General features: G+C 32.0%; 2 non-coding genes across 2 annotated transcripts; both read left to right on the forward strand.

The window, feature by feature from the left end:
• The first annotated feature begins 1,238 nt into the window (after positions 1-1,238).
• Positions 1,239-1,311, forward strand: TRNAQ-CUG (transfer RNA glutamine (anticodon CUG)). Its single transcript has one exon. It is a non-coding gene; the product is annotated as a tRNA-Gln (tRNA).
• A 1,460-nt stretch (positions 1,312-2,771) lies between these two features.
• TRNAQ-CUG (transfer RNA glutamine (anticodon CUG)) lies at positions 2,772-2,844 on the forward strand. Its single transcript has one exon. It is a non-coding gene; the product is annotated as a tRNA-Gln (tRNA).
• Positions 2,845-8,543: the final 5,699 nt, after the last annotated feature.

An 8,543-nucleotide genomic window follows, 5' to 3' on the forward strand; every position in this document is an offset into this window, starting at 1 on the left:
ATATATATGTATATATATATCCATATACATACATATATGCATACATATATAATGATTATATATATGTGTGTGTGTTTTTATGTGCGTGTGTTTGTGTATTTGTATCTATGTATATTATATATACATATATTTACATATACATATATAGACATATATTTATGTATATATGAATATATATGTCTGTATATAATCATATCTACCTGTCTATCAATCTTTTCATCAATCTAGCTATCTATCTGTATATAAATATATGTATGTATGAATATATGTATATTTCCTTATCTGCCTCTCTATGTATACATATGCATGTCTATATATAGATGTATGTATGGGTATGTGGCGCATATTTGTGTATGTGTATCTGTTTATAAACACACGCTCATACATATATATATTCATATGTATTTATATTATATGTACATATATATATTTATGTGCATATATATGCATATCATATACATACATATACATACATGTACACACACACACATATATATACACATTTGTTTATCTATAAACACACATATATATCAGTATATATACATTTATTTATCTGTATGCATTTATCTATATATATGTGTGTACACACACACAGATATGTATGTGTGTATAGAAATATATATATTAGTATATGTGTGTGTGTGTTGTGCACGTCAGTGTGTATGCGTATCCTGGTATGCGCGTGTGTGTGGCAGAATGATGTATAGTGAGGATACTGTGGAAGAGGACAACCGAAAAATGCGACGTAAAGCGACATCAAACGGCGACAGGGAGAAACACGAGACACACGTCAACCTCACAAAAAAAGAAAGAAAAAAAAAATGCTGCAGTGTAAGGGAAAGTGGAGGGAAATTAACTTTTTTCTTATATTCCTCTCTCTCTCTCTCTCTCTCTCTCTCTCTCTCTCTCTCTCTCTCTCTCTCTCTCTCTCTCTCTCTCTCTCTCTCTCTCTAACTTTCCCTCTATTTCTCCCTTCTCCTTCATCTCTTCACCCTTTTGATGTATACAAAACGGAAGGTTTATAATAAAGGTATGAGGTGGGAGGAGAAAGTCACACTGACAGACAGTAGCAGAGATAAAGAGAAAGAAAAAAGAGAAAGACAGGGTAGCAGAGACAAGGAGAGGGAGAGAAGACATACAGAGCCAGACAGACGAACAAACATACACAGGCAGAGAAAGAGATAAAGAGACAGCAAGAGAAAGACAGAAAGATACATCTTCCTCTCCATTAACAATATGTTCTCATGGTGTAGTGGTCAACACGACTGACTCTGAATCAGGAGAGCTCGGGTTCGATTCCCGATGAGAGCAAATCCTAACCATTTTTCTTTTTCATATTTGGTAGTATGTACACATATAAATTTTCAATCATAACAGTGGCAGAAAAAGATAAGAGAGAAAGGGAGAGGGAGAAGGAAGCATACATTGTTTTGTGTGTGATGAGTCTGATGTAGTAATGATGATGATTGTGTGTATAATATGGAAAATCGGCCAGTTTGTTTATATTGTGCGAGGTCTGACCGAATTATTGAGCATATATACGGACATTCATACCCTCAGAAATAGATGCACATCGGTCTATCTATCTAACAGATATACATTTATCTATCTATCCGATATATATTAAGCATGTCTGGATTGATAGATATGTATTTATTTCAGTATAAATGCACGTCCGTATTATTAATATTCATTAGGGCGGGCCTAGCACAATTTTAGCAAACCGGCCAAAGGATATGTATCCAAAAAAAAAGACATGACTGTACGAAAATAATTCTTGAGTAATATAAGGGAATAACAAAAGTAGTAAAGATCTATTCAGGTGTGTGTGTGTGTGTCTTCATTTATGATTGTATGTCAGTGTGTAGGAACCTCTCACTCACGTATCAAAAAGCGTACATTCAAGATTTTTATTCTAATTTCATATGATCTTACAGGATCAAAATGACCAAATTTGGGCAAGACAACGGAAGCGTATATCGCAGAAGAGTAAGAAGAGTAAGGCAGAATCGTGAGTGTCACAGATACAAGGTCAGGATAATTGAAGAGAAAGGTAATTTAACAGGGAAAAGATCTGTTGTGTCCAAGTTTGTTGTTGTCTAATGCCGTGTACTGACAGCTATGCGTATTTTTGATGTGATGGCTTTGAGGTTATTATTTTCTTAATGTTTGCTTGTTTTTTGTTTTGTTGTGTTTTCTTTTTTTCGTCTGTATTTTAAAGTTTTGCTTTATTTCGTCTGTCTCTCTTCTCTCTTTGTACTCGTTTCTCTCTCTCCTCTCCATGTGCCTTTTTTCTCTCTTCTCTGCCTCTCCGTCTCTCTCTTTCTCTCTCTCTGGAATCACACGAAGGCCCATTTTGGGTTAGGATTTTTTTTATTTGTTTTTTAATTGTATTCATTTCGTCGCTTTGTTTCTGTCGATACGAATGATAAAGGAAATTCCAAATAAACGGACAGACGAGTAATATTTAATTTCAAAATATATTAACAAATGTATATTCAGATATTACAGATAAGCCATTATTAACTGATAAACATATATATATATATATATATATATATATATATATATATGTGTGTGTGTGTGTGTGTGTGTGTGTGTGTATGTATGTATGTTATGTGTGTATAAACACACACACATACACACACACACACACACACACACACACACACACATATATATATATATATGTATATAAAAAAATATATATATATGAATATATATATAAAATATATATATATATATATATTTATATATAAAAATATAGATAAGTTCTCATGGTGCAGTGGTCAGCACGACTGACTCTGAATCAGGTGAGCTCGGGTTCGATTCCCGATGAGAACAAAAACTACACATTTTTTTTTCTACTATTTAATAGTATGTAGGCATACCAACTATACATCATAGCAGTAACAGAAGGAAAGATGAATAGAGGGAGAGGGAGAAGGAAGCATACATTGTCTTGTGTGTGATGAGTCGAATGTATTGATGATGATGATAGCGTATATAATAGCCCGTATAATGGTAAAGATAAAATAACAATAATAATAATAATAAATCGGTCGGCTTGTCAAATTTGCGCCAGGACTGACCTAATTAATGTGCATATATACAGATATGCATACACTTAGAAATAGATGCATGTCAGATATACATCGATCTGTCTATCTAATAGATGTATATTTATCTATTTATAGGGTATATATGCATGTATAGACTGATAGATATACATTTCTTTCGGTATATATCCACGTCCATACAATAAATATTCACTGGGTCGGGCCCCGCACTATTTCAACAAAACGGCTAAAGAACGATTAAGAGAGAGAATACGGCATTAAAAAAGAGAGAGAAAAGAAAAACGGGAATGTATGAGTGTACATATGTCATATACACACACACACACACACACACACAAACACACACACACACACACACACACACACACACACACACACATATATATATATATATATATATATATATATATATATATATATATATATATATATGTATATATATGTGTGTGTGTGTGTGTGTGTGTGTGTGTGTGTGTGTGTGTGTTTGTGTGTATGTGTATTTGTGTGTGTGTGTTTGTGTAAGTGTGTGTGCATTTGTGTGTGTGTGTATAATTGCATGTATATGTGTTACATAAACATATATATTCGTATACTTACATATATATATATATATATATATATATATATATATATGAATATACATATATTTATATATAAATATGTATATAACCATATGAATCTTTCAATATTTTAATCATTATAGTCATCTATCTGTTTATATATATACACCCACACACCCACACATACATATATATATATATATATATATATATATATATATATATATATATATATATATATATATATATATATATATATATGTATGTATGTATGTATGTATGTATGTGTGTGCATATCCACATCAGTCTATCAATCTATTTCTATCTATATATACATATGCATATATTTGTATATATATGTGTGTGTGTGTGGTGTATATATGTGTGTATGTGGGTATCTATCTACACACACACACACACACATATTTATATATGTTTATATATATATATATATATATATATATATATATATATTCATTTGTTTATGTGTATACATATATACATATATTTGAATGTATATATAAATGCACACACACATATATGTATGTATGTATATGTACACAAACATATGTATGCATATATATAAATATATGTATATATATACACTAGTGTCTGTGTTTGTGTGTATGTGGTGTATGTCTGTTTATACGTAATGCTGTGTGCGCGTGTGTGTAGCAAATGATGCATAGTGAGGATACTGTGGAAGAGAAGAGGACAACCGAAAAATGCGACGTAAAGCGACATCAAACGGCGACAGGGAGAAACACGAGGCACACGTCAACCTCACACAGAACAACGAAAGATACTGTCTCTCTCTACTCCTCCTCTTCACCCTTCTGATGTACACAAAGAAGAGGGTTTTTATGAAAGGTATGACATTTAGAAATTATTTTCTATCGCAGTCTCTGTGTATTGATAGACATGTCATATATTTCCTAAAGTTTAGAAAGGTTATTTCTTATTTTTCAGCATGAACAGTAAATGCATATGAAGGGATAAAATGAATATATATATATATATATATATATATATATATATATATATATATATATATATATATATATATATATATATATACATGAGTAACATAAGGGAATAACAAAAGTATTAAGAAAGATCTATTCATGTGTATGAGGGTGTCTGCAAGTCTGTCTGTGTGTCTGTGTAGGAAACTCTCATTCACGTATCAAAAAGAGTACATTCGCTTTTCATTCTGATTTTTTGTGACTTTATAGAATCCAAATGAGCAAAATGTTATGTACATGTCGTGTATTGATAACTATGCGCCGTTTTTTTTTTTTTTTGTTATGACAAACATATTTTCTTTTTTATTTGATAGTATGTAGGCATATCCTCTACTATTAATCATAACATTGACAGAGAGGAAGATAAGGAGACGGAGAAGGAAGCTTACACTGTTTTGTGTGTGATGAGTCGGATGTAGTGATGACAGTGTGTATAATAGAGTGTAAAGGTAAAAATAATACATTAAGATAATCGGCCGGTTTGTTAAAATTGTGCGAGGCCTGACCCAATGAATGAGCATATATATGCATACCCGCAGAAATAGACGACATCGGTCTATCTATCTAACAGATATACATGTATCTATCTATCCGGTAGATATGCATGTCTAGACTGATTGATATGTATTACCTAATATATGCATGTCCATATAATAGATATTCATTGGGTCGGGCCTCGAACAATTTAACAAACCGGCCAAAGGATGATGATAAGTGTCTATGGAGATGATTCAGACAAAAATAAATAAACAGATGAAATAAATTGTTTCAAAGGGAGATGATTATTGAATTATAATCAAGGGCAATATAATGATAATTCTTGAGTAAAATAAGGGAATAACAAAGGTATTAAGAGAGATCTATTCATGTGTAGGTGGGTGTCTGCATGTCTGTTTGTATGTCTGTGTGTAGGAAACTCTCGTTCACGCTTTCAAAAAGAGTACATTCAAGTTTTTAATTCTGATTTTATATGAACTTCGAGAATCCAAATGACCAAACAACGGAAGCATAAATCACAGAGCGAAGGGTAAGGCAGAATAGTGAATGTTATAGATACAAGGTCAGGATAACTGAAGAGAAAAGCAATATTAAAAGTAATGTATGTGTTGTGTCTAAATTTATTGTTGTGTACTGATGACTATGCGCGGATTTTTGATGTCATGACTTTAAGGTTATTTAGGTTAGTTTTATGGTGTTTGCTTGTTCTTTGTCTAGAATGTTTTTGTTTATCGTTATTTTGTGTCTCTCTTCTCCCCGTATCTTTTTCTTTCTCCTTCTCTATGTCTCCCTCTTTCTTTCTCTTTCTCTCTCTCTCTCGCCTGACCAGTGGCTTCTTTAGTGCAGTTTCGCAGCTTTAAATTGTAGCACTTCATCGAATGTGTAAAATAGGCAAATGCATGTAAAAAATCACCATTCATTGGATGAAGAGGGAAAAAGGAGAAATATATATTTTTTTCATTCCTCTCTTTTGTATATTTCTTCTTGGGTTGGGGGGATGTTCCTCACAATCAACAGGAGAAGGAAACACCGAGCTGAATCTTGTAGGTTCTATTCTCAGGAGTTACATGAGGGGCGAGAGCACACATCTGTCTCCTATGGTTGACCAGCGCCGAGAGACCGAAAATTGGCGGGAAACTCCGCTCACAGGCAATGTTGCTAGGTCACGTGGCCAAGAACAGTGTGCCACGTCACATGCAATACAAGCACATATGCGGGAGGCTACATCAATGCAAGGGAACATACCTTGACAAGATTATGCATACATACAATACATATAGACATAAGGATTAAACATAATACAGAATATATTGTAAAAGCTATGAATAATGCATGAATCTCTCTTTCTCATTCTCCCTCTTTCTCTCTGTCTCTCATTTTCCCTGTCTCTCTCTACTCCTCCTCTTCACCCTTCTGGAATACACAAAGCAGAAGGTGTATAATAAAGTTATATAATCTAAAAATGATTTTCTTTTGTCGTATCTGTGCATGTCATCGGTGTATAGATCAAATTTATTTAAGGTATTTCATATTTTACAGCATCAACAGTAAATGTATATACATAAGTAATATGAATATACATCAATATAATCATTTATATATATATATATATATATATATATATATATATATATATATATATATATATATATACACACACACACAATATACATATATATATATATATATATATATATATATATATATATATATATATATTCATATATATATATTTATATATATATATATATATATATATATATATATATATATATATATATATATATATATATATATATATATATATTACATAAAGGCATTCATATGGATATTTATATATGGTGTGTGTGTATATATATGTATATATACACATACATATAAGTATATATATATATATATATATATATATATATATATATATATATATATATATATATATATACATATATATATATATATATATATATATATATATAAATATGTATATATAAATATATGTATATATAAATATATGTATATATATATAAATATATATATATATATATATATATATATATATATATATATATATATATATATATATATATATATGTAGATTTACACACACACACACACTGATAGACACATATAGTTACACATAACTTCCCGTAATATAAAAAGTTCTCATGGTGTAGTGGCCAACACGACTGACTCTGAATCAGAAGAGCTCGGGTTCGATTCTCGATGAGAACAACAAAATGCATATTAATTCTTTCATATTTGACAGTATGTGGGCATATCAACAACTGTAAATCATAATAGACAGTGAGGAAGATAAAGAGGGGGAGAAGGAGAAGAAAGCATACATTGTTTTGTGTGTGATGAGATGAATGTAGTGATTATGATGATGGTACTACGAATAAAAGTGCGTATAATGGTAGAAATGAAAAAAATCAAGATGATCGGCCGGTTTCCTAAAGTTGTGCGAGGCCTGACCCAATTAATGTGCATATATATGGGCATGCATACCCGTAGAAGTAGATGCATATCGGTCTATCTATCAAATAGTTCATGTGTGTGTGTGTGTGTGAGTATGTCTGCACGTATGTTTGTATGTCTGTGTGTAGGAACTCTCGCTCACGTCTCAAAAAGAGTACATTCAAGATTTTCATTATGATTTTATATGACATTACAGGATCCAAATGACCTAATTTGGGCGAGGCAACGGAAGCATATATTACAAAGCGAAGGGTAAGGCAGAATCGTGGGTGTTACAGATACAAGGTCAGGATAATTGAAGAGAAAGGTCATATAAAAGGGAAAAGATCTGTCGTGTCCAAGTTTACTGTTGTCTAAATGTCGTGGACTGATAACGATGCGCGGACTTTTGATGTGATGACTTATTTTGGTTAATTTCCTGATATTTCTTTCTTGTCTGTGTGTGGATTTTTTTTTCTGTCTGTCTCTCTCCTCTCTATGTCGTCGTCTCTGTCACCTTTTCTCTCTCTCTTTGTCGTCTTAGTGCAGTTTCGGAACTTTAAATTGTAGCACTTTATTGAATACGTAAGACATGCAAATATATGTACAAATTCATTCATATACATTTATCTATTTATCCGTTAGATATGCATGTCTAGACTGGTAGATATGTATTGATTTCAGTATATATGCATGTCCGTGTAATAAATATTCATGTTGTCGGGCCTCGCGCAATTTTAACAAACCGGTCAAAGGAGAGAGAGGTAGAGAGAGAGAGAGAGAGAGAGAGAGAGAGAGAGAGAGAGAGAGAGAGAGAGAGAGAGAGAGAGAGAGAGAGAGAGAGAAATAGAGAAAGGGGGAGAGAGAGAAAGAGAGTGAGGGAGAAAAATATGTAAAGATGTCTTCCTCACTTCTCATAACAT

The sequence above is a fragment of the Penaeus vannamei genome, chromosome 15 (assembly GCF_042767895.1).
Source record: "Penaeus vannamei isolate JL-2024 chromosome 15, ASM4276789v1, whole genome shotgun sequence".
NCBI lineage: Eukaryota > Metazoa > Arthropoda > Malacostraca > Decapoda > Penaeidae > Penaeus > Penaeus vannamei.